We start from the raw sequence: 26,793 nt of genomic DNA, 5'->3' as shown, positions 1-26,793 counted from the left end.
TTATTATTGCTTTGTCTGGCACAAAGTAGGTTTCAACTCTAAGTGGGAAGAGTGAGAAAATGAAAAGTAGAATAAGTAAGTACAACAGAAATCTCTTACTGAAGTACAAAGGTTTAAAAGCATACAGATATATGTTTAGTAAAAAAAAGATAAAAAATGGAAAGAATGGTAACACACTGTAAAAGATTGAATAATCACTCCCAAAGATATCTAGATCCTAATCCCTGTTACCTGTGAATATTACTTTACATGATAAAAGAGACTTTTCAGATGGGATTAAATTAAGGATCTTGAGAGGGGAAGCTATCCTGGATTATCTGGGTGGCCCTTAAATGCAATTGCAAGTTTAGGCAATGTGACCACAGAAGCAAGATTTTTGCTTCTGGTTTTGAAGATGAAACATGGGACCAAGAGCCACAATACAAGGAATGCAGCTCTAGAAAATGGGAAAGGCAAGGGAATGGATTTTCCTCTAGAACACAGTCCTACTAACACTTTGGTTTCATTCTAGTGAAACCATTTTGGACTTTTGGTCTCCAGAATTGTGAGAATAAATATCATTTTAGGTCACCAAATTTGTGGTACTTTGTGAAATTGGGCAAAAAAATTCTGAATATAAACAAAATTGAAAAGGATACATTTGAAAGGATGACAAAAGTATCAAAGAAGCTGAGAACATGCAAACATGTATGAAATGCTGTCAGTTATTGAACCCTTTTTAGAAATAAGAAATTAAAACAGAAATGTCTCCAAGTTGACTAAAGACATTTTTGAAATATTTAATTTGTTAAAATAGAAAACTAAAGGAATAGAAAAAAATCTCAGGAAGAGTTATACTGATATAACATAAATAAATTAAATTTTGATAAAAATGGATTTTAGGTAAATATGCCACTAGAGATTAATAAGGAAATGAGTCCATATAGTCCCATATATGGTACGAAGTAATTCTAATGTTTAAAAGACTGCAAATGTCTGTAGCGCATATCATTCTAGTAAGTGTAACCCACCAAAGACCCTTATTTTACTCCAGTAACTGACCAAAAAGCCTTCATCAAGAATTCATTCTAGAGGATCACCTAAATTCCTTCTATTCTTTCAATCTCAGATCTGCCCCAGTCATACACAATATTGAGATCATCACACACCATCTTTTCAATTCAGTAAATATTCATTGAATATCTACTATGTGTTAGACACTACTGTAGTTTCTGTCTCCAGGGAGCTCCATTAATTTGAAGTTTTATGGGCAGTAACTTTATTTGCTCTATCATTATCACTGCTAAGTAAATGGGTCAGATTGAAAGGATGAACCTGTTTTCAAAGGATACATCTGAATTAGGCTGCTGAAAAAATTTTGCCAATACAGTAGGTTTCTTGTCTATCCACATAATTCTTAGTGGTCAGCATTAGGAGCCATTTCTCATTCTCAAAAGTTTTCTCTCTTGTGCTGATTGAAAAAATTTAAGGATAACTTAAGCGTTATATGAACATAATGGGGCCATGTCCTCTGCTCTAAATTTTGGCTTGATATGATAGACATCCCTTATATTTTGCATCCATGCTGTTCTGTCCACATCTACTCTTCCTATATATTAATTTATTCACTTTTACTACATGAGTTGGTTTTTGCTGAAGTTCATGAAACTAGACCAAGATAAAGAGTTTGTGTTACATAAGAAATTTTGTAACAGGGGTGGTTTGGCCTCATATGTTCATTAATTGTAATGGCGTCTGATTTTTATTTTATTTTCTTTGGCCTACGTAACTGAAGTTGCACAGCAAGAAAAGCTATAAATCACAGTGTCACAATTGCTGAAGTGACACTATATATGTTCAAATTTGTTGGCCCACTGCCCCTGCAGAACTTCAGTGCCAGGAGTCTGATTGTCTTTGTTCCTGTGGACATGGTAGGGACATAGCCAAGGCTCCAGGCATTTAACAAGCTCAGGCAGGGGCTCATAGTCAGGTCAGTTTTGTTGCTAGTCCTTTCAGAACCTTGGCCTAGTTAATTGGTCTTTCAGTAACCAGGCCTCAGTGTTACTTCTCCACATTCTTTTTATATCCAGGCATTCTGCTTAGGATCCCAGTTCCTCCATGATCAAATTTTCTCTTGTTTCTTGCCAATCTTGTCAGGTCTGAACCCTTCTCTTGTCTCCAAATCCCAGGCATCAGGACTGGATTCCGGTTCTTTGGTGTCAGAACTCTCTGCCTAGTTTCCTCCATCTTTGTGTCCTACCTGGTACCAGAGCCCCCTGAAGTCTCCTCCTTGGAACTATGCTCTGTCTGCTGAGAATCTGCTCTTGGCTGTTCACAGTACTGACTCTTTGAAGCTTTGCTTTTTCCTTACAGAAAGTGATAAGGATCTTTCCTCATTATCTGCTGTCTCCACCCCATTGCCATGGCTGAAGCATGACATCAACTGCTATTTCTGTATTTATAAGTAAAAGACAGTGGCAACTTGAAAAAGGTATTTATTTATTGCTTTCTTTAAATTCAGCAAATTATTTTTATGAAATGCATGTTTATATCAAATACACCAAGTAGTAAAAAGCAGTGAACAGTCCACCTTTATTTTCATCTGATCTCACTCCTTGAAGAAACTAGAGTTAACAGTCTATCAGGAGTAGTCTTCAAGTATACCTGCCTGTTGGAATTATTGGAGGAGTTTGGAAAATATGCTGATACCTTCCAGCTGGCTCTGTGGGGTGAGGCGGGGGCAGTGGCTGTTTCCCAAGCCAGCATCAGCACCAGCATCCACTGCCTCCTCCCTCAACCCATCCGGCCCCGCCGTAAATGAATCAGAATCTCTGAGGATCAAGCCAAGGAAATCTGTCTACATAGAACCCTTGTAAGGCAGTGCTGGGCACCCTGGGTTTGTAACCTGTCTCTATCCCTTAATATTTTTGTAACATTAGGAAACATTATGCCTCTATTTTCCCAGCTATAAAATGGTGATATTAACTGTCCCTACCTCTGAGGGTAATTATGAAGATTAAAGGAGTTTATCTGAGTCCCTTAGATGAATGTCAGGCATGTTAGCTCTTATTTGTCTCTCTTAGCTCAGTTTCTTCCTGTTAATGGGACCTCTTGGAGAAGACTGTCTCAAAGAAGACAGTCTCCATGGTAATTTTTGTGTATTGGGTTGTCTCAAATCACTCAGAGGTGTGTGTTGGAAAGAATAAAGGATGAGCCTAGATTAAGAATTTAGACTGAGGACATATAAGAATTTTAATTAAATAGACAACTAAAATTCATAGAATATTGTATTTCATTTCTTACCACAGACTGGGTCAAAGGGGTTAGAGAACTTTTGATCAGCTCAAAACATTTCCTGTGGACTCACTCCAATACTGTGAACCTGGGTTTAAAATGCATGCTACTTTGGCAGTGCACAATGCATAAAGGCAAGCTCCTCTAAAGAAGCTTGCCTCCACGGAGTATGTACAGGCTTGGGCTTTGATGAATACTGAAAGCAGAAATCAGTCCCTTGAAATGAATTTCTGAAGAAGAGCTTAAGGGTTCAGATCCATTGCTCATATCATTAAAAAAACTTGCTCTCTTAAGGAAACCCTGCTCACTTTAAATCATAGAAATTTTGAGCCAGAAGCCACCTTAGAGATCATTCCTTATTCACCTAAAAGAGAAGAACTTGTTGCTAACCACGTCTTGAGTTTTAATAAGCAAGTTCTGAATAAGCCCCTGGCATTTTCTCAAATGCTCTTGGGCTCTCAGTTTTTCCCTCCCTCAACTGAGCCTTCTGAATGGAATTTTTAAAATATACTGCAAATTTCTGTTAACTACACTTTGCCAGTTCACTCTGAACAAAGGGACACTTACTAAATGAGAAAATAAAGGAAAATAGTAGAATGTTATTTCTAAGTAATGGTACTGGATCAGCTTGGAAATATGGTTTTTTGTTTTGTTTTGTTTTTGTTTTTGTTTTGTTTTTTCAGCAATGCAGCCTCTGCTATAGTATGTAGGGCTCCACTCCACAGCAAGTTGTGGTCTGTGTTAAGTGATAATGAAAGGTCCATCCTGTCTAGATGATCCGCGTTCCCACCACTTTTTGGATCAGAAAAAAACTGTTTACAGTGGAAGAAGTAAGGTACCAGTAAGATATGATTACTCTGCAGGCTCTCCAACAGAGTAGCAATTATGCTCCTAGCTTTTGTTTTTCTCTGTGATTCAGAAATCTGGAATTTCATCTTTCTAAAAAGTGTTTAAAATTTCACATATGGTGTGAAATATTAGGGGGCGGGGGAAGAAAAGAGAGCAAGCATTTTTAAAATTTCTTATTTCACATGGGACACGGCAAGTTGTAGTTTTCATGTGTTCTCCCATGAAACCTAACTTCCACCACTGTCATGAGGTGGGGAAACCTCAAGACAGTGGCGGAAGTTAGGTTTCATGATGTGTTAAAATTGTAGGGTTAATACTTAGCAAAACTGTCTTGCTCAGCTGGTTCTGACTCCAAACGTGTTATGAGTCCCATGCTACTTGTGAAGATGCAGGATGAATGCAATATTGTTACAAGAGCATTGCCTGTTTAGGTATTTACTTTGCTCTCTCTTCTATGAGCTCCACTCTACTGAGAGTAGAAATACTGTCTTCTTCATCTCTACATCTATCACCAAGCAGTATCCCCTGGTACATAGAGGAATGTTCTATGTCTGCAATAATTGGAAAGATTGCAGTATTAACATATATAATAATTATAGGCCCTATCAGATTTTCAAAGACTGGATTTTCAAATCTCTTGATAGAAAATTAAGTAGGACTTAAATTCTACCCTACCTCAGAACTTAATAGTTGCTAAATAAAATTTAATTTTCTTCTACCCCTTTGTGCAGTCCTGGAGGTGGGACAAGGAAGGGTATCACGAGGAGGAGGTATGGTGAAGTAGGTGATATGCTCTGGATTCTTGAGTATAGTTGGAGGTTTGCTACAGTGGAAATGGTACAACTAGTGCCAAATGGAATCAAATATGCTAATGAAGATTGGTACCATCATTTAAACATCATTTATATGGTCTCTATGAAGAAATTCACTGAATCCTAAATAAGGATGATGATACACTTTTGAACCAACACTGGTCCCTATTTGGTCTGAACTGCATAGGATTCATAAAAGCATTTTAGGTTAAATATGCTGAAATTATCCAAATTTTCTGAGAAAATGCTGAATAATTTTGTCTTTCCACATTTATTATTTAATATTCATAAGGTAATATTTTCATGACACAAGTTTACACAAGAAATATTATCACAATGAATAATGACTAAAGGTTTCAGTTGAGATGCATATTATAAGATAATAGACAGGATGATGTTTGAAAACACTACATCTTTTTTGGGGGGGGGCGTGCTACACCGTGCGGCATACAGGATCTTAGTTCCCCAACTAGGGATCGAGCCCGTGTGAGCCCTGCATTGGGAGTGTGGAGTTTTAATCACTGGACTGCCAGGGAAGTCCCGAAAACACTACATCTTGTGTGAGAAGTAGAGCTGGAGAACTTGCCCTTAGATAATAGCTGCTCTTAAACACTGGCTTAGAAAACATGTAGAAATTCCTTGCCCAAAGACGTTTATAGTTTCAAAAAAGGCACGAGATAACCACACAAAAGTCTGGGACAAGTAGCAAAGAATCAGCTTCTCCCACAGAAAGAACCCAGGCTATGTGTTCCATGGCTCAGGCTGAGATAGGAAGTCTGTAGACACGAGGGTCCACCTCAGAGTTTCAGCTGGGAAGATTCAGATCACAGAGAAGCTAGAAAATACGCTGAGGGAAGGTTCTCACTGACACGCCTTTGAAGGGGCAGGATTTCTTCAAAGTATCGTGAGGCTTAAAAAGCCTTTCAAGTGCCCGCTGGAAGGTTGGGACTGATCAAACCCAGATGCAACCAGAGCCCTTAACTTTTTCTCCCCACTTGGTTCTCTAGACAGAATTCTTGGTGCCTTAGGTGTGGGTTGAAGTGGCTAAATGTGACATCTGGATGATAAGAAAACTATAGTTTTTCCTTTGGGTGATCAAGATGTGGAGAAGAGCTATTGAAGGCATTTAAAACAAAACAAAACAGAACTCCAACGAAAACTCCAAATCAGGAGAAAAAGAAGCAATCACCCTGCTGACCTTGGAGAACCCTTTGAAAACCCACTCAGACTTTGCTATTCCACTTAAAATCTTGTTTCTGCCCTGTCTTGATAGGCTTTGACTCTTTTTACTACCTCTTTCATTTCTAGTTTTTGGCCAGGTTTCATAATCTTGAGTTCATGATCTCTTATGCTGATGCCTTATTTGTGCTAATATCAGTTATTGTTTGTGGGTGGAAAGCAGGAAGTGCTTTGGGCTCCCTAAATCAGTGATTGATTCTAGTTCCAGACTCTAAAGTGAATTCCAGCCACCAGGGGAATGTTTAGAGATGAGAGTGAGGAATTATAGTTTTTAAGAACTGGAGAAGCTCCGTGGTGGGAACAGCCAGGGAGAAGGGGTCTTGAGACAGACAAAGAACTTGGAGAGTAGGTTAGGTATATGTATATATATCTCAAAGAGCCTCCTGGTGAGGTGGATGGAACTGGGCAGAAGGGATAGTAGTAGGCTGGAATTTGAAAGAGAATCTAAACACCTTGGGATGTTCAGGAGGGAGGACCGATTTCAAGAATAGTTTGGTCTTCAATGGCCGAAGACAGCCATGACCAAAGAATCTTCTAAGCAGAGATTTCCTCTGCAAGTAATCACCCCTTTTGGATTCTAATTTCTCATCTATACACAATTCATGTATTTTATTCCATATATTCATTTTAAGAGCAGCTTAAAAGTTTCCATCACATCAGCATACATAGCACTGACCATCTTGTAACATGGTAAGTAGATTATGTCTCTCCTCTGCTGTTCTGTCTACTTCTAAGCAATGGGCTGTGTCTCACTTGTCTGTGATGTTCCAGTGCCTGCAACACACTGGGCACTGAAATATTTGTTGAAATATAGTGTTGCATTGGTGTGACTTGTTGTTGAAATTGAGCTATAACCACTGAAAGGAAAAGCAAGACCTTGGATAAAGATAGGGAAGAAGAGAATATGCTGTGATATCTCATATCCCTTCTCCAAAATACAACATGATTTCACTCACCTTTCTTTACAAACTTTGTGCCTTCTCTTAGACCATAACTGAATAATCTTCTTTTATTTAAGGTATGATTGGAAATATAATCACTGAAGATTGAAATGTAGTAGGGAAAGCTTGACAAGTGCTATAAAGAAAGGTTCAGAAGTATTTTGTATAACAGTTTATCAGGCGTGAATGCCAAGTGTTTAGAAATCTGTGGTGCCCTGCAGCTGACAAAAAAGTGTAGTCAATAAATTAAAATCCCAGGGGAAAAAAGGTCTACTGTAGATAGAGAAGCAAAAGGCAAGTCAGAATTAACGGGACTTCCAGGGGGAGTTGAATTTGGTTAAATGTGCTGATCTGATTCTAATTGGACAATCTCAAGATTTCCTTTATTGGTAAAAATACACATTTTCTAGTAGAATAGAAACATTATGCATCTCTCAGTAATTAATAATAGAGTTGATGGGATCATTGCAGAGATTTCTCTAGTTATTGTGACAAGAGCGTTGATTTTTCATTGGCACTGCTTAAGAATATAATACAGATACTTCCTTCTCTCAGAAACATACAATAGTATTTAAAAATCCCAACCTAATACTGAGGAAAGCATATTTATTTGCATTAAAAATAATTAATTTCAGAGTTTCTTTTAATAGACAATTTCCTTTGTGTATTTAAAGCAGCATTCCTATTGTACAAATTTTCAGAAAGATTTAAGTTCATGCTTGCGGAAATTCAAAAGTTGCTTGCTTCTTATTTAAAAGATTTACATTAGGGGTGTAGAATTATGGAGGAAAGATTACTCAGTAGCTGTGAGATCTTGAGCATCTCTTTTAACTGCTCTGCTCTGATCTAATCTATAAAAGGAAAGAGCTGAGATAGGTATTTCTAAGATAGCTTCCAGTTATCTTTTCTGTAGGTCTATAATTCTGCTCTATACAAGACAAAGTTTCTTAAAAAAGTCTCTTTCATGTCACTGTGCAAATGAATTTCTGTGTGGTAAAAGATAACCTAGCCAAAGAGCAGAAGAGGCTTATCTGATTCTAACACCTTCTCCCCTCTGGTTCCTGTTCCTGTAGCAGTCATGATCTGTGGTGTGATGGGAAGAGAAGAAATCTGTAGAGCTATATCTGAATTCTTCCAGGTTCTTTTGTTCCAACAGAGCAGTTGCAAGTAGCAATCATCTTTTAATGCTTCTTTTCACTCCACTTCCCAACTCAAACATCTTCATTTCTCCTTAAAGAAAAACCACCAACCAACCTCAAGGAAAACTACCCCCCAACAAACCATGAGGATCAACATGTATAACAAAATATTTTTATAATCAACTAACTAAGCAAACAAAATGATGAAAAATATATGCACTACCGCAGCACCCTGTGTTTCCTTCATTTTTACGCTCATTATACCTTCATGGCTCTGTGAGGCTAAGGACTGTACTTGTCCTATAAAATGAGTAAGAACATAAATGCCAGAAACTTAGAGGAAAACAGATGGCATTTACATGATGTTCTTGTTTCTCCTCCTTGATTGGAATTCCAAATTAATACTTTTTATGGACCATTTTTACTAGCTAGGCAATATCTTTACTTCTCTACGTTTTTCAGAAAAGGAAATCTACTTTTAGCACAATTTTAGTCCAGCAGGCAGTCTTCTATAATTCATGCAGCTTATCTAAAAACCGAATGTTACTGGATAAAAGGAGAGAATGAATGAATGGTAACATACAATCACTGTTTGGAGTGTCAGGAATGCCAGCCCTCCTTTTTGTTCATCTGCCAAAGCTACTTCTCTTTCTCCAGGATTCTGCTCCAAAGGCTTAGCCTCAGGAAGCTGGTTACTTCTTGGTATTTCAAAATGTGTTTTTGCATACTTCCCTCTAAGGATTCAACGTTTTGTTACATTAAGGGATTATCTCACTTCTATTTTAATTTTTCATTTTCCATATCTGTCTCCTACATTTCTCTGAATTTGTAGGGGGATTTGGTATCACAAAAAAGTAGAATGAATAAATAAGAGACCATAAACACATGGAGAAAATGGCTATGGGAAGAAATTAGCAGAAATAATTTATTTCAAGAATGAGTAAGGAAAATGTGCTAAAATAAAAGAGATAGATAAGAGATAGAAAGAAGTCAAAAGGAAATCTAGGAGAGAAGAGTGAGAGAGAAGTTAAGGGAAGAGTTTATATCCGAATATGTGAGATCAACAGGGTCAAATGTCCATTTTGAATCAGTCAACAAGTATTCTAGAAAATACTGTTTTTTTCTAGAAAAGAGTACTTTAATAAAAATCTGTAATTACAAAATACGTGTTTATTGAAATTAGTGAAACAATGCAAAGGTGTACTTAAAGATTTGCTTTTCTTTCCTTTATTCCCAGTTGTTCCAAATTAATATGCTTGTTGGATGTTATGGTTCCATGATTTTCTCAGTGCTCATACAAATGCATGTACATTTATAGGATCTCATGTGCTCTTTCACACACAAAAATGATCATACTATACTTCCTCACATGCAAATTAGCAATGCATCTTGGATATCCCTGTAGTGAATACTGATCTGTCTTTTCCTTTCTTTTATTTTCCTTTCTTTTTCTTTTCCGTTTTTTCTTTCCTTTCTTTCCTTTTCTTAATTTAAAATTTTGTTTTACTGTGGTAATAACACAACATGATATCTGCTCTTTTAACAGATGTTTAAGCGGGCAATACAACATTGTTATCTATAGGCACAACGTTGGACACCGGATCTCAGAACTTGCATTACTGCAACTTTATACCTGTGGATTAGCAACCCCCCATTTCCCTCTTCCTTTCTTCTCCTTTTCAAGAGACATATCTACAGAATGGATATTTCACAATCTATTTCACTATTTCTGTATTGATGACGTACTTTGTTTCCAGGGTTTTTTCTTTTTCTTTTTTATCTTCACAAAAATAGTTGCAACAATCATCCTTGTATTTATTATCATGCACTGAGACTTTTCTTTCTGTAGGATAGAATTTCCAAAGGGAAATTGCTTGTCCAGAAGGTATGTATATTTTGGATGTTGATAGCAATTCCTGGACCTCTTTAACGTTAGCTTACTATAAGGAGCTTGAGCAACTCGTAGTCCCATCAATAAAATATGGGAGCACCCATTTCCCCATATCTTCATCAGCATCGAATGCCCCAAATCTTACTTTTGCTGGTTAGGGTGAAAAATACCTCTTCTCTGGATACTAGTGAAGCTAAGCATCTTTTCATGTTTATTGCCAACTGTGTTTCATCGTCTGTGAATTGCTTGTTTGCAGCTTTTGTCTATTTTTCATTTTTTCAAATTAGAGGTATTCTTTTTGCTTTTTAGAAGGACTGGCCCTTTGTCACATGAAGTGCAAATGTTTCCCTAGTTTATCCTTTTTATTTTGACTTTGTTTGTAGTGAATTGCCCATATAATATGTTTTAATTTTTTAAAGTCAAAATATGTCTTTCTTTTATTTATGATTTCAGGAAATTACATTTTGCATAGGAAATTTTTCCTCTACCTCAGGTTTATGAGAATATCTTTTCTAATTTTTAAAAACTTGAAAAATATTTTTGCACTAAACTTTTATCCATCTGGAATTCATTTTGGCATATGGTATGAGATAGATGATCTAGCTTGTTTTCTTCTAGACAGGTAGCCAATTATGCCAGGATCATGTATTAATAAACCAATTATTTCCCACTGAATTAAAATGTCACTTTTGTGGATTTACTTCTGCCCTCTGTTTTGTTGCACAAATATATTTGTCTATTTCTGTGTCAGTGTTAGAGATTATAGTGACTTTATAGTAAATTTAAATATCTGATAATGAACATATTTTCCTCATCGTTTTTCTTTGTTTATAATTTTATTTTCTACCATAGACACTTCCTTTATTTATAAACTTTAAAACAATTTGATCCATCCCTCCACTAAAAACAACAAAAGGATCATCAAAATTAGGATTTTGATTGAAATTGCATTAAATTATTAAATTAATATTGGTTGAACAAAATTTTTGGAAGAAGCGCCAACTTTTTATAAGAATTGTTTGGGTATTTGTGCACTCAGTAGACTATTTTTGCTTCCTCTCTTAAATGACTTTATAATGTTAATTCCGCCCACCCCAACACACACCCTTTTTGTTTTTTAATTAGTTGGGACTTTTATTACTATTTTTTTGTTGTTATTTTTTATGACAGCTTTATTGAGATATAATTCAAATACCATACAATCTATCCATTTAAAATGTACACTTCAGTGGATTTTGGAGTTGTAACTTTTATTATGAAGGACATATGCATATAAACATTAAAAAACACCAGTTAGTGAATTATCACAATATCATTGTGGTATCACAAATGGTAACAATCTTTTTAATTTCTGTCACTCTGGTGGGTTTATAGTGATAGTGATTTATGATCTTAGCTTGCATTTCCTTGATTACTATTGAGTTGGACAGTGTTCATGATTTTATTGGCCATTTGGTCATCCTTTTTAGTGAAATTCCTATTCAAAATTATAGAGTTATCTCTTCAATGATGATTTGTAATAGCTCTTTAGTCTATGTATGAACCTTCTGTTGGTTATAATTGTTGCAAATATCTTCTCCACTTCTGTGACTTGCCTAATTACTTGTTTTGTTTTGGGATATTTCAATAGAGTTCTTCATTTCATTTTAACCTAATGTACCAAATTTTTTCTTTAACACTAGGACTTTTTATATTCAGTCAAACTACTTCAAGGTCCTAAAGATATATGAAAACATTTTCATCTAGGAAATTTGTCTGGCATTTCACATTTAGATCTTCAATCCACCTAAAATTGACTCTTCTATATGACATGAGGTAGGGACCTGGTTTCACTTTTTTCCAGTTGGATATCCAATTGACATAGAACGATCTATTGACAGACTCTCTTTCCTCTAGTGCTCTGCAGTGTTATCTTTATCATAAATGAAGTCATCAGATATATGTAAGTTTCTATCTAGACACTTTAATTGGCTGTATTGGTCTATTTTTCTATCCTTGAGGCAATACCACACTGTTTTAATTACTGAAGTTGTATATCTAGTCGAGTAAATACTCCCACCTTGTTCATCATCTTGGTTATTCTTGATTTTTTGCATTTTAATATGGAGTTTAGATTGCCAGCTTCTATCAAAAGCTGTAGAAATTTGAATCCATAGACAAATTTTGAAACAATTGACATCTTTATAACACTGAGTTTTCCAATTCATGAAAACAATTATAACCATCCATTTATTTAGGTCTTATTTAATTTCTCTTAATAATGTTTTAAAAGTTATCGATTCCTAAGTATTTGATATTTTGATGCTATTTTAAATGCTATTTTAAAAAAAACTTAGTTATTTATACTATATAGAAACAAAATTGATTTTTGTATATTGATGTTTGTATCCAGAACTTTTGGTAGCATCACATTAATCCTAATAATTCATCTGTTTGTTTACAAAATTTTCTGTGTATTACAATCATCTCATTTTGTGTGACTACTTTAGACAAGGGAGCCAGGGAAGACTTCTATGTAGAAGGAGCAGATAGAAGAAACCTTGCTTCTGCGGTTTCAGTCTCTTCTCAAAACAGAAGCCAGAAAGCCTTTAAAAATATATCAGAGCATGCGATATACATGATTTTATACCTTTTAAATTGATACTTGACATTTATTTTTCCCTCTCCATTTCTCTACTTTCATTGGCTTACTAAAATTTTCCTTTTATCTGCTTGTCAGTTTGGAAGTTCTATTATACTTTTAAGTTGTGACAAATGTATAAGCCTATATAACCACCACCAAAATAAAGATGTAAAACACTTCCATCACTCCCCCCACCACCACCAAAGTTTGCATGCTCCTTTGCAGCCAAGCTCCTAATTCCTCACCCAGGCAACCACTAACTTGTTTTCTGTGTTAGTTTTGCATATTCTAACATTTTATATAAACAGACTCCTTAAGTACTCTTTTGATTCTGGTTTATTTTGCTTAGCATAATGACTTAGAGATTTAACTATGCTGTTGCATGTATTGTAATTCATTCCTTATTTATTACTGAGTGGTACCCCATTGTGTAGATATGCCATAGCTTATGCTTTCATCTTTTTTTTTTTAAACATCTTTATTGGAGTATAATTGCTTTACAATGGTGTGTTAGGTCCTGCTTTATAACAAACTGAATTAGCTATACCTATACATATCCCCATATCTCCTCCCTCTTGTGTCTCCCTCCCACCCACCTTATCCCACCCCTCTAGGTGGTCACAAAGAACTGAGCTGATTTCCCTGTGCTATGTGACTGCTTCCCACTAGCTATCTATTTTACAACTGGTAGTGTATATATGTCCATGCCACTCTCTCACTTCATCCCAGATTGCCCTTCCCTGTCCCCGTGTCCTCAAGTCCATTCCCTACGTCTCTGTCTTTATTCATGTCCTGCCCCTAGGTTCTTCAGAACCTTTTTTTTTTTTTAGATTCCATATATATGTGTTACCATATGGTATTTGTTTTTCTCTTTCTGACTTAACTTCACTCTATATGAGAGTCTCTAGGTCCATCAACTGCACTACAAATAACTCAGTTTCGTTTATTTTTATGGCTGAGTAATATTCCATTGTATATATGGGCCACATCTTCTTTATCCATTCATCTGTTGATGGACATTTAGGTTACTTCCATGTCCTGGCTATTGTAAATAGAGCTGCAATGAACATTGTGGTACATGACAATCTTGAATTGTGGTTTACTCAGGGTATATGCCCAGTAGTGGGATTGCTGGGTCGTATAGTAGTTCTACTTTTAGTTTTTTAAGGAACCTCTATACTGTATTCCATAGTGACTGTATCAGTTTACATTCCCACCAACAGTGCAAGAGGTTTCCCTTTTCTCCATACCCTCTCCAGCATTTATTGTTTGTAGATTTTCTGGTGATGGCCATTCTAACCGGTGTGAGGTGATACCTCATTGTACTTTTGATTTGCATTTCTCTAATGATTAGTGATGTTGAGCATACGTTCATGTGTTTGTTAGCAATCTGTATATCTTCTTTGGAGAAATGTCTATTTAGGTCTTCTGCCCATTTTGGGATTGAATTTTTTTTTTTTTGATATTGAGCTGCATGAGCTGCTTGTAAATTTGGAGATTAATCCATTGTCAGTTGCTTCACTTGAAAATATTTTCTCCCATTCTGAGAGTTGTCTTTTCATCTTGTTTATGGTTTCCTTTGTTGTGCAAAAGCTTTTAAGTTTCATTAGGTCCCATTTGTTTATTTTTGTTTTTATTTCCATTTCTCTAGGAGGTGGGTCAGAAAGGATCTGGCTGTGATTTATATCATAGAGTGTTCTGCCTACATTTTCCTCTAAGAGTTTTATGGTGTGTGGCCTTACATTTAGGTCCTTAATCCACTTTGAGTTTATTTTTGTGTACGGTGTTAGGGAGTGTTCTAATTTCATTCTTTTACACGTAGCTGTCCAGTATTCCCAGCACCACTTATTGAAGAGGATGTCTTTTCTCCATTGTATATTCTTGCCTCCTTAATCAAAAATAAGGTAACCATATGTGTGTGGGTGTATCTCTGGGCTTTCTATCCTGTTCCATTGATCTATATTTCTGTTTTTGTGCCAGTACCATATTGTCTTGATTACTGTAGCTTTTTAGTATAGTCTGAAGTCCTGGAGCCTGATTCCTCTGGCTCCGTTTTTCTTTCTCAAGATTGCTTTGGCTATTCGGAGTCTTTTGTGTTTCCATACAAATTGTGATATTTTTTGTTCTAGTTCTGTGAAAAATGCCACTGGTAGTTTCATAGGGATTGCACTGAATCTGTAGATTGCTTTGGGTAGTATAGTCATGTTCACAATCTTGATTCTCCCAATCCAAGAACATGGTCTATCTCCCCATCTGTTTGTATCATCTTTAACTTCTTTCATCAGTGTCTTATAGTTTTCTGCGTACAGGTCTTTTGTCTCCTTAGGTAGGTTTATTCCTAGGTATTTTATTCTTTTTGTTGCAATGGTAAATGGGAGGGTTTCCTTAATTTCTCTTTCAGAATTTTCATCATTAGTGTATAGGAATGCAAGAGATTTCTGTGCATTAATTTTGTATCCTGCTACTGCTACCAAATTCATTGATTAGCTCTAATAGTTTTCTGGTAGCATCTTTAGGATTCTCTATGTATAGTATCATGTCATCTGCAAACAGTGACAGCTTTACTTCTTGTTTTCTGATTTGGATTCCTTTTCTTTCTTTTTCTTCTCTGATTGCTGTGGCTAAAACTTCCAAAACTATGTTGAATAATTGTGGTGAGAGTGGGCAACCTTGTCTTGTTCCTGATCTTAGAGGGCAAGGTTTCAGTTTTTCACCACTGAGAATGATGTTGGCTGTGGGTTTGTCATATATGACCTTTATTATGTTGAGGTAAGTTCCCTCTATGCCTACTTTCTGGAGGGTTTTTATCATAAATGGGTGTTGAATTTTGTCAAAAGCTTTTTCTGCATCTATTGAGATGATCATATGGTTTTTATCCTTCAGCTGGTTGATATGGTGTATCACATTGATTGATTTGGGTATATTGAAGAATCCTTGCATTCCTGGGATAAACCCACTTGATCATGGTGTATGATCCTTTTAATGCTGTTGGATTCTGTTTGCTAGTATTTTCTTGAGGATTTTGCATCTATGTTCATCAGCGATATTGGCCTGTAGTTTTCTTTGTTTGTGACATCTTTGTCTGGTTTTGGTATCAGGGTGATGGTGGCCTCGTAGTATGAGTTTGGGAGTGTTCCTCCGTCTGCTATATTTTGGAAGAGTTTGAGAAGGATAGGTGTTAGCTCTTCTCTAAATGTTTGATAGAATTCACCTGTGAAGCCATCTGGTCCTGGGCTTTTGTTTGTTGGAAGATTTTTATTCACAGTCTCAATTTCAGTGCTTGTGATTGGTCTGTTTATATTTTCTATTTCTTCCTCGTTCAGTCTCAGAAGGTTGTGCTTTTCTAAGAATTTGTCCATTTCTTCCAGGTTGTCCATTTTATGGGCATAGAGTTGCTTGTAGTAATCTCTCATGATCTTTTGTATTTCTGCAGTGTCAGTTGTTACTTCTCCTTTTTCATTTCTAATTCTATTGATTTGAGTCTTCTCCCTTTTTTTCTTGATGAGTCTGGCTAATGGTTTATCAATTTTGTTTATGTTCTCAAAGAACCAGCTTTTAGTTTTATTGATCTTTGCTATCGTTTCATTCATTTCTTTTTCATTTATTTCTGATCTGATCTTTATGGTTTCTTTCCTTCTGCTAACTTTGGGGATTTTTTTGTTCTTCTTTCTCTAATTGCTTTAGGTGTAAGCTTAGGTTGTTTATTTGAGATGTTTCTTGTTTCTTGTGGTAGGATTATATTGTTATAAACTTCCCTCTTAGAACTGGTTTTGTTGCATCCCATAGGTTTTTGGTCGTTGTGTTTTCATTGTCAGTTGTTTCTAGGTATTTTTTGATTTCCTCTTTGATTTCTTCAGTGATCTCTTGGTTACTTAGTAGTGTATTGTTTAGCCTCCTTGTGTTTGTATTTTTTACAGATTTGTTCCTGTAATTGATATCTAGTTTCATAGAATTGTGGTCAGAAAAGACACTTGATATGACTTCAATTTTCTTAAATTTACCAAGGCTTGATTTGTGACCCAAGATATGTTCTATCCTGGAGAATTTCCATGAGCACTTGAGAGGAAAGTGTATTCTGTTGTTTTGGGATGGAATGTCCTTTAAATATCAATTAAGTCCATCTTTTTAAAGTGTCATTTAAAGCTTGTGTTTCCTTATTTAATTTCACTTTGGATGATCTGTCCATTGGTGAAAGTGGGGTGTTAAAGTCCCCTACGATGATTGTGTTACTGTCGATTTCCCCGTTTATGGCTGTTACCATTTGCCTTATGTATTGAGGTGCTCCTATGTTGGGTGCATAGATATTTACAATTGTTATATCTTCTTCTTGGATTGCTCCCTTGATCATTATGCAGTGTCCTTCTTGTCTTGTGTAATAGTTTTTATTTGAAAGTGTATTTTGACTGATATGAGAATTGCTACTCTGGCTTTCTTTTGCTTTTCATTTGCATGGAATATCTTTTTCCACCCCTTACTTTCAGTCTGTATGTGTCCCTAGGCCTGAAGTGGGTCTCTTGTGGACAGCATATATATGGGTCTTGTTTTTGTATCCATTCAGTAACCCTGTGTCTTTTGGTTGGAGCACTTAATCCATTAAAGGTAGTTATCGATATGTATGTTCCTATTACCATTTCCTTAATTGTTTCTGGTTTGTTATTGTAGGTCTTTTCCTTCTCATGTGTTTCCTGCCTAGAAAAGTTCCTTTAGCATTTGTTGTAGAGCTGTTTTGGTGGTGCTGAATTCTCTTAGCCTTTGCCTGTCCGTAAAGCTTTTGATTGCTCTGTTGAACCTGAATGAGATCCTTGCTGGATACAGTAATCTAGGTTGTAGGTTTTTCCCTTTCATCACTTTAAATATGTCCTGCCACTCCCTTCTGGCTTGCAGAGTTTCTACTGAAAGATCAGCTATTAACCTTATGGGGATTCCCTTGTATGTTACTTGTTGTTTTTCCCTTGCTGCTTTTAAAGGGGCTTAATGGATACAAAAACAAGACCCATATATATGCAAGAAGAATCCTGTAGATATATAATCCTGTAGATATGCAATCCAAGAAGAAGATATAACAATTGTAAATATCTATGCACCCAACATAGGAGCACCTCAATACATAAGGCAAATGGTAACAGCCATAAACGGGGAAATCGACAGTAACACAATCATCGTAGGGGACTTTAACACCCCACTTTCACCAATGGACAGATCATCCAAAGTGAAATTAAATAAGGAAACACAAGCTTTAAATGACACTTTAAACAAGATGGACTTAATTGATATTTAAAGGACATTCCATCCCAAAACAACAGAATACACTTTCCTCTCAAGTGCTCATGGAACATTCTCCAGGATAGAACATATCTTGGGTCACAAATCAAGCCTTGGTAAATTTAAGAAAATTGAAGTCATATCAAGTGTCTTTTCTGACCACAATTCTATGAAACTAGATATCAATTACAGGAACAAATCTGTAAAAAATACAAACACAAGGAGGCTAAACAATACACTACTAAGTAACCAAGAGATCACTGAAGAAATCAAAGAGGAAATCAAAAAATACCTAGAAACAACTGACAATGAAAACACAACGACCAAAAACCTATGGGATGCAACAAACCAGTTCTAAGAGGGAAGTTTATAACAATATAATCCTACCACAAGAAACAAGAAACATCTCAAATAAACAACCTAAGCTTACACCTAAAGCAATTAGAGAAAGAAGAACAAAAAAATCCCCAAAGTTAGCAGAAGGAAAGAAACCATAAAGATCAGATCAGAAATAAATGAAAAAGAAATGAATGAAACGATAGAAAAGATCAATAAAACTAAAAGCTGGTTCTTTGAGAACATAAACAAAATTGATAAACCATTAGCCAGACTCATCAAGAAAAAAAGGGAGAAGACTCAAATCAATAGAATTAGAAATGAAAAAGGAGAAGTAACAACTGACACTGCAGAAATACAAAAGATCATGAGAGATTACTACAAGCAACTCTATGCCAATAAAATGGACATTCTGGAAGAAATGGACAAATTCTTAGAAAAGCACAACCTTCTGAGACTGAACGAGAGAGAAATAGAAAATATAAACAGACCAATCACAAGCACTGAAATTGAGACTGTAATAAAAATCTTCCAAGAAACAAAAGCCCAGAACCAGATGGCTTCACAGGTGAATTCTATCAAACATTTAGAGAAGAGCTAACACCTATCCTTCTCAAACTCTTCCAAAATATAGCAGACGGAGGAACACTCCCAAACTCATACTACGAGGCCACCATCACCCTGATACCAAAACCAGACAAAGATGTCACAAACAAAGAAAACTACAGGCCAATATCGCTGATGAACATAGATGCAAAAATCCTCAAGAAAATACTAGCAAACAGAATCCAACAGCACATTAAAAGGATCATACACCATGATCAAGTGGGTTTATCCCAGGAATGCAAGGATTCTTCAATATACCCAAATCAATCAATGTGATACACCATATCAACCAGCTGAAGGATAAAAACCATATGATCATCTCAATAGATGCAGAAAAAGCTTTTGACAAAATTCAACACCCATTTATGATAAAAACCCTCCAGAAAGTAGGCATAGAGGGAACTTACCTCAACATAATAAAGGTCATATATGACAAACCCACAGCCAACATCATTCTCAGTGGTGAAAAACTGAAACCTTGCCCTCTAAGATCAGGAACAAGACAAGGTTGCCCACTCTCACCACAATTATTCAACATAGTTTTGGAAGTTTTAGCCACAGCAATCAGAGAAGAAAAAGAAAGAAAAGGAATCCAAATCAGAAAACAAGAAGTAAAGCTGTCACTGTTTGCAGATGACATGATACTATACATAGAGAATCCTAAAGATGCTACCAGAAAACTATTAGAGCTAATCAATGAATTTGGTAGCAGTAGCAGGATACAAAATTAATGCACAGAAATCTCTTGCATTCCTATACACTAATGATGAAAATTCTGAAAGAGAAATTAAGGAAACCCTCCCATTTACCATTGCAACAAAAAGAATAAAATACCTAGGAATAAACCTACCTAAGGAGACAAAAGACCTGTACGCAGAAAACTATAAGACACTGATGAAAGAAGTTAAAGATGATACAAACAGATGGGGAGATAGACCATGTTCTTGGATTGGGAGAATCAAGATTGTGAACATGACTATACTACCCAAAGCAATCTACAGATTCAGTGCAATCCCTATGAAACTACCAGTGGCATTTTTCACAGAACTAGAACAAAAAATATCACAATTTGTATGGAAACACAAAAGACTCCGAATAGCCAAAGCAATCTTGAGAAAGAAAAACGGAGCCAGAGGAATCAGGCTCCAGGACTTCAGACTATACTAAAAAGCTACAGTAATCAAGACAATATGGTACTGGCACAAAAACAGAAATATAGATCAATGGAACAGGATAGAAAACCCAGAGATACACCCACACACATATGGTTACCTTATTTTTGATTAAGGAGGCAAGAATATACAATGGAGAAAAGACATCCTCTTCAATAAGTGGTGCTGGGAATACTGGACAGCTACGTGTAAAAGAATGAAATTAGAACACTCCCTAACACCGTACACAAAAATAAACTCAAAATGGATTAAAGACCTAAATGTAAGGCCACACTCCATAAAACTCTTAGAGGAAAACGTAGGCAGAACACTCTGTGACATAAATCACAGCAGATCCTTTTTGACCCACCTCCTAGAGAAATGGAAATAAAAACAAAAATAAACAGATGGGACCTAATGAAACTTAAAAGCTTTTGGACAGCAAGGGAAATCATAAACAAGACGAAAAGACAACCCTGAGAGTGGGAGAAAATATTTGCAAGTGAAGCAACTGACAAAGGAATTTTTAAAAATAATTTTATTTGTTTATTTAGTTATCTATCCATTTATTTATTTATTTTTGACTGCTTTGTGTCTTCGCTGTTGCGCGCGGGCTCTCTCTAGTTGCAGTGAGCGGGGGTTAGTCTTCATTGTGGTGCACGGGCTTCTCATTGTGGTGGCTTCTCTTGTTGTGGAGCCCGGGCTCTAGGTGCACGGGTTTCAGTAGTTGTGGCATGAGGGCTTCAGTAGTTGTGGCTTGAGGGCTTTAGAGCTCAGGCTTAGTAGGTGTGGCGCACAGGCTTAGTTGCTCCACAGCATGTGGGAACTTCCCGGACCAGGGCTCGAATCCATGTCCCCTGCATTGGCAGGCAGTTTCTTAACCACTGTGTCACCAGGGAAGCCCAACAAAGGATTAATCTCCAAAATTTACAGCAGCTCATGCAGCTCAATATCAAATAAAACAAGCAATCCAATCCAAAAATGGGCAGAAAACCTAAATAGACATTTCTCCAAAGAAGATATACAGATTGCCAACAAGCACATTAAAAGTTGCTCAACATCACTAATCATTAGAGAAATGCAAATCAAAACTACAATGAGGTATCACCTCACACCAGTCAGAATGGCCATCATCAAAAAATCTATAACCAATAAATGCTGGAGAGGGTGTGGAGAAAAGCAAACACTCTTGCACTGTTGGTGGGAAAGGAAATTGATACAGCCACTATGGAGAACAGTATGGAGGTTCTTTGAAAAACTAAAAATAGAACTACCATACGACCAAGCAATCCCACTACTGGGCCTATACCCTGAGAAAACCATAAATCAAAAATAGTCATGCACCCCAATATTCATTGCAGCTCTATTTACAATAGCCAGGACATGGAAGCAACCTAAGTGTCCATAGACAGATGAATGGATAAAGAAGATGTGGCCCATATATACAATGGAATATTACTCAGCAATAAAAAGAAATGAAATTGAGTTATTTATAATGAGATGGATGGACCTAGAGTCTGTCATACTGAATGAAGTAAGTCAGAAAGAGAAAAACAAATACCATATGCTAACACATATATATGGAATCTAAAAAAAAAAAAAAAAAAAAAAAGGGTTCTTAAGAACCTAGGGGCAGGGGCAGGACAAGAATAAAGACATAGAGAATGGACTTGAGGACATGGGGAGAGGGAAGGTTAAGCTGAGACAAAGTGAGAGAGTGGCATGGACATATATATACTACCAAATGTAAAACAGATAGCTAGTGGGAAGCAGTCACATAGCACAGGGAGATCATCTCGGTTCTTCGTGACCACCTAGAGGGGTGGGATAAGGAGGGTGGGAGGGAGACACAAGAGGGAGGAGATATGGGGATATATGTATATGTATAGCTGATTCACTTTGTTATAATGTAGAAACTAACACAGCATTGTAAAGCAATTATACTCCAGTAAAGATGTTAAAAAGAAGTCAAAAAAATAAAGCTCTGAAAAATTTGAAAAAAAAGTAATAAAATGAAAAATACAAGAAAGAAAGAAAGAAAGAATAGAACATCCAAACCAAAAAATAAATCTACCAATGATAACAAGTGCTAAAAACTATACTAGAAAAAAAAAAGAAAAAATGGATAGATAGACTCCTAGGACAAATGTAAAAGCAAAGCTATACAGACAAAATCACAGAAAGATGCATACACATACACACTCACAAAAAGAGAAAAAGGAAAATATATATATATCTATATATATATATAAAAAGGAAGAGAGCAACCAAATCAATAAACTAATCTACCAGTGATAATAAACTCTAAATACTAAACTAAGATAAACATAAGACCAGAAACAAGTTAGATGCAGAAAGCAAACCCCAAGTCTATAGTTCATCTTAAAGTCCACCGCCTTAATTTTGGGATGATTCGTTGTCTGTTCAGGTATTCCACAGATGCAGGGTACGTCAAGTTGATTGTGGAGATTTAATCAGCTGCTCCTGAGGCTGCTGGGAGGGATTTCCCTTTCTCTTCTTTGTTGCACAGCTCCCAGGGTTCAGCTTTGGATTTGGACCCGCCTCTGCGTGTAGGTCGCCTGAGGGCGTCTGTTCTTCACTCAGACAGGACGGGGTTAAAGGAGCAGCTGCTTCGGGGCTCTGGCTCACTCAGGCGGGGGAGGGAGCGGTACAGAGGAGGCGGGGCGAGCCTGCGGCGGCAGAGGCCAGCGTGACGTTGCAGCAGCCTGAGGCGCGCCGTGCGTTCTGCCGGGGAAGTTGTCCCTGGATCACGGGACCCTGGCAGTGGCGAGCTGCACGGGCTCCCGGGAGGGGCGGTGTGGAGAGTGACCTGTGCTCGCACACAGGCTTCTTGGTGGCGGCAGCAGCAGCCTTAGCATCTCCTGCCCGTCTCAGCAGCCTTAGCATCTCCTGCCCGTCTCTGGGGTCCGCGCTGATAGCGGCGGCTCGAGCCCGTCTCTGGAGCTCCTTTAAGCGGCGCTCTTAGTCTCCTCCCCTTGCGCACCAGGAAACAGAGGGAAGAAAAAGTCTCTTGCCTCTTCGGCAGGTCCAGACTTTTTCCCAGGCTCCCTCCCGGCTAGCTGTGGTGCACTAACCCCTTCAGGCTGTGTTCACGCCGTCAACCCCAGTCCTCTCCCTGGGATCCGACCTCCGAAGCCCGAGCCTCAGCTCCCAGGCCCCACCCTCCCCGGCCGGTGAGCAGACAAGCCTCTCAGGCAGGTGAGTGCTGGTCGGCACCAATCCTCTGTGCGGGAATCTCTCCGCTTTGCCCTCTGCACACCTGTTGCTGCACTCTCCTCCGTGGCTCTGAAGCTCCCGCCCTCCCACTGCCGTCTCTGCCCGCTAAGGGGCTTCCTAGTGTGTGGAATCCTTTCCTCCTTCACAGCTCCCTCCCACTGGTGCAGGTCCCGTCCCTATTCTTTTGTCTCTGTTTTTTCTTTTTTCTTTTGCCCTACCCAGGTATGTGGGGAGTTTCTTGCCTTTGGGAGGTCTGAGGTCTTCTGCCAGCGTTCAGTAGGTGTTCTGTAGGAGCTGTTCCACATGTAGATGTATTTCTGATGTATTTGTGGGGAGGAAGGTGATCTCCGCCATCTTGACAGTCGCCATATCCTTTCATTTTTTGATAGAAATTTGGGTTGTTTTATTTTTTGGGCTATTAATAAAGCTTCTATGAATATTTATTCAAGGCTTTTGTAAAGACACATTTTCATTTCTTTTTGATAAATATGTGACAGTGCAATTGCTGGGTCAAAACTTTCTCTAATGAATTCTCCAATGGGATTGTACCATTTTACATTGCCATGAATAATGTATAATAGTTCCAGTTGCTCCACATTCATGTCAACAATTGGTACTATCTGTCTTCTTAATGTTAACAGTTGTGAGTGGCTTATAATAATATCTCATTCTTGTTTCAATTAGCTTTTCCCTGATGACTAAAGATATTGAGCATCCTTCCATGCACTTATTAGCCATACATATGTTTTTTAGTGTGTGAAGTGTCTGTTTAAATCTTTTGCACACATTGCTTTTTAATTATCTTCTTCTTGAGTTGTATAAATTCTTTTTTTTTTTTTTTTTAAGTTGTATAAATTCTTATATCTTCTGGACATACGTCTTTTGCCAGCTATATGTATTGCAAAAAGTTTTCCAGTCTTGGCTTTCCCACTCTTTGATTTGGCTTTTCCACTTTCTTAGTGGTGTGTTTTGAGGAGCAAGATTTAAATTTTTAAAAACTTCTAATTAATCACTTACTTTAAAATGGTTCATTTTTGTGTATTCTCTTTATAAAATCTTTGTCTCTCTCAAGGTTTCAGAGGGTTTTGCTCATTTTTTTCTAGTAGTTTTTATAGTTTCAATGTTTATATTTAGGTTTATAATCCATCTGGAGTTGAGTTTTGTTTGCCATGTGAAGTGAGGGTCAAAGTTCATCTTTTTTTCCACACTGACATCCAGTTATTCATTACCATTTATTGAAAATACAAATTTTTCCTCCCCAAATTACCTTGGTGACTTTGTTAAAAAAAAAAAAACCTCCCCCCAAAACCCCCACTCCCTGAGAAACCTCACCCCAAACGGAGCAGACACATGTAGGTCTATATTTGGATTCTCTATTTTGTTCCATTTTTTATGTGTCTATCTTTATGCTACTATCACACTGTCTTGACAACTGTAGCTTTATATAATAAGTGTTAAAGTCAGGTGATTTACATCTTCTAACTTTGTTTTTCATATTCGAAATTGTTTCAGCTATTTTAGGTCCTTTCCATTTTCACATGATTATGCAAATCAATTTGTCAGTTCAAAAAAAGCCTCATGCCGTTTTCTTTTTTTTTTTGAAATTGCATTGAATCTATAGATCAGTTTGGGGAGAATTGATATCTTAACCTTGTATCAGTCATTCCATGGACATGGTATATTTCTCCACTTATTTAGGCCTTCATTTGTTTTTTCAGCATTGTTTTGTAGTTTTTAGTTTAGAGGTCTTGTACATGTGTTTTAAGCTTATCCTCAGTATTTTACTTTTAAATAATATTCTAAATGGCATTTAAATTAGGGTTAGGGTTAGGGTTCCAATTGTTTATTGGAATATAAACGTTGTTTTATAGAAATATGATTGATTTTTTACATACTTATTCTGTAGATTCCTTAGGATTTCCTGTGTACAAAATTATGTCATTTATAAACAAAGAAAGTTTTACTTCTTTCTTTCCAATTGGAATGCCTTTTCTTTTTCTTGACTTATAGCCAGACTGACTAGGACCTCAAATATTATATAGAAAAGGAGAGAGCCAACATCCTTGCCTTGTTCTCACTGTGTCACTTGTAATTCTTTTTTATTCTCTTTTAATTTATAGATATATTTTCTAATTTTCTATAATAAACGTTATTTCTTATGTAAAAAATAATTAAAAGCAGAAGGAAATGCTGATCTCTGAATATGGGAACTAATGTTTGCAGCTGATAGTGTTGATTTTCAATATTTTAATGAATCAGTTACAATCTTAGAGTTCTCTTTCTTGAGATAAAGCATAGATATAACTTTAAAATCTCAGATATTCGTGTTTTGGTTTTGTAGGTTGTAACTATGAGATTAAAATGTATACATATGGCAATGCTGAAGTAGCCTGTTGGCCCTCTCAGGGATATATGTGGTTCACCACACAATCATTTCAGCCATGGATATTGCTATTGGTCATTAAGAGACTGAAACTTGTAGGATGGCTGGCTCTGCTGGTGGCATTTGGTGCCTCAATATAGATAGTCATAGGCTCAATATCTTTTATTGCAGCCATTTTCCCACTGGATTTTTAAATTTGGGAACTAGAATTCACAGCTAAAAAATGTTTCTCAATATTTAAATTAAACACATAGAATTTTTATTGTGGTAAACACATTGGTTTTACAGCTGTATCCTTTAACAATACCATCCTGAAAGAGGGTGATTCTTGGCATGATTTTGCCTAGGAACCGTCTATGAATGTACAAGTGTTCTCGGTAATGACAGACAACCTCATTGCAAACTGCCTTGCACAAAGGCAGTTTAGGAATCCACTTTGGTTTGCACAAAGTGGATTACTAAAATTGGATTTCCATGCCTAAATTCTTTCTGTTTGTACAACACCTGGTTCTCAAAATCACTTTTGATGCATGGGCTCTTGCCTAAGTTTTCTCAAATTAATTTGTTTGTACATTTATATTTACTTTTGCTTCTCCTTCTATTTCTTGGCATTAGTGGCCTTTCCAGATGCTCTAAGACCTAGGATGAAAGATGTAAGACACAATCTCATACAATGTTAAATTCCCCAGTAAGCCAACACAAGTTAGTGGGGGAAAAGGATTAACATATTAATATATTTTATTTATTTTATTAATTATTATGTTTAATAATTGCTGCCTGTCTTCCTTAGTCTAGTTATTAATTTTCACTAATTTCATCCTAATTTCATTAAGATCCTGAGTGTTTGCTTACAGAGCTGCCTTATACTTTACATGAAAATTTTTAAAATGGATCTGTTATTTCTGGGAATGATCTATCTACTCTAAATTGATTGCCAGCCCACTGTTTTGAGCACTATCTGTGGCGTCAGGAAGTCTGGGCTTTTGTCCTTTTTCTGCTTCTAACTAATTGTGTGTCCCTGTATAAGACACTTATTCTTTCTGATATTCAC

The sequence above is a fragment of the Balaenoptera musculus genome, chromosome 18, assembly GCF_009873245.2.
Source record: "Balaenoptera musculus isolate JJ_BM4_2016_0621 chromosome 18, mBalMus1.pri.v3, whole genome shotgun sequence".
NCBI classification, from domain to species: Eukaryota; Metazoa; Chordata; class Mammalia; order Artiodactyla; family Balaenopteridae; genus Balaenoptera; species Balaenoptera musculus.
Note: the sequence above shows the minus strand (reverse complement) of the source record.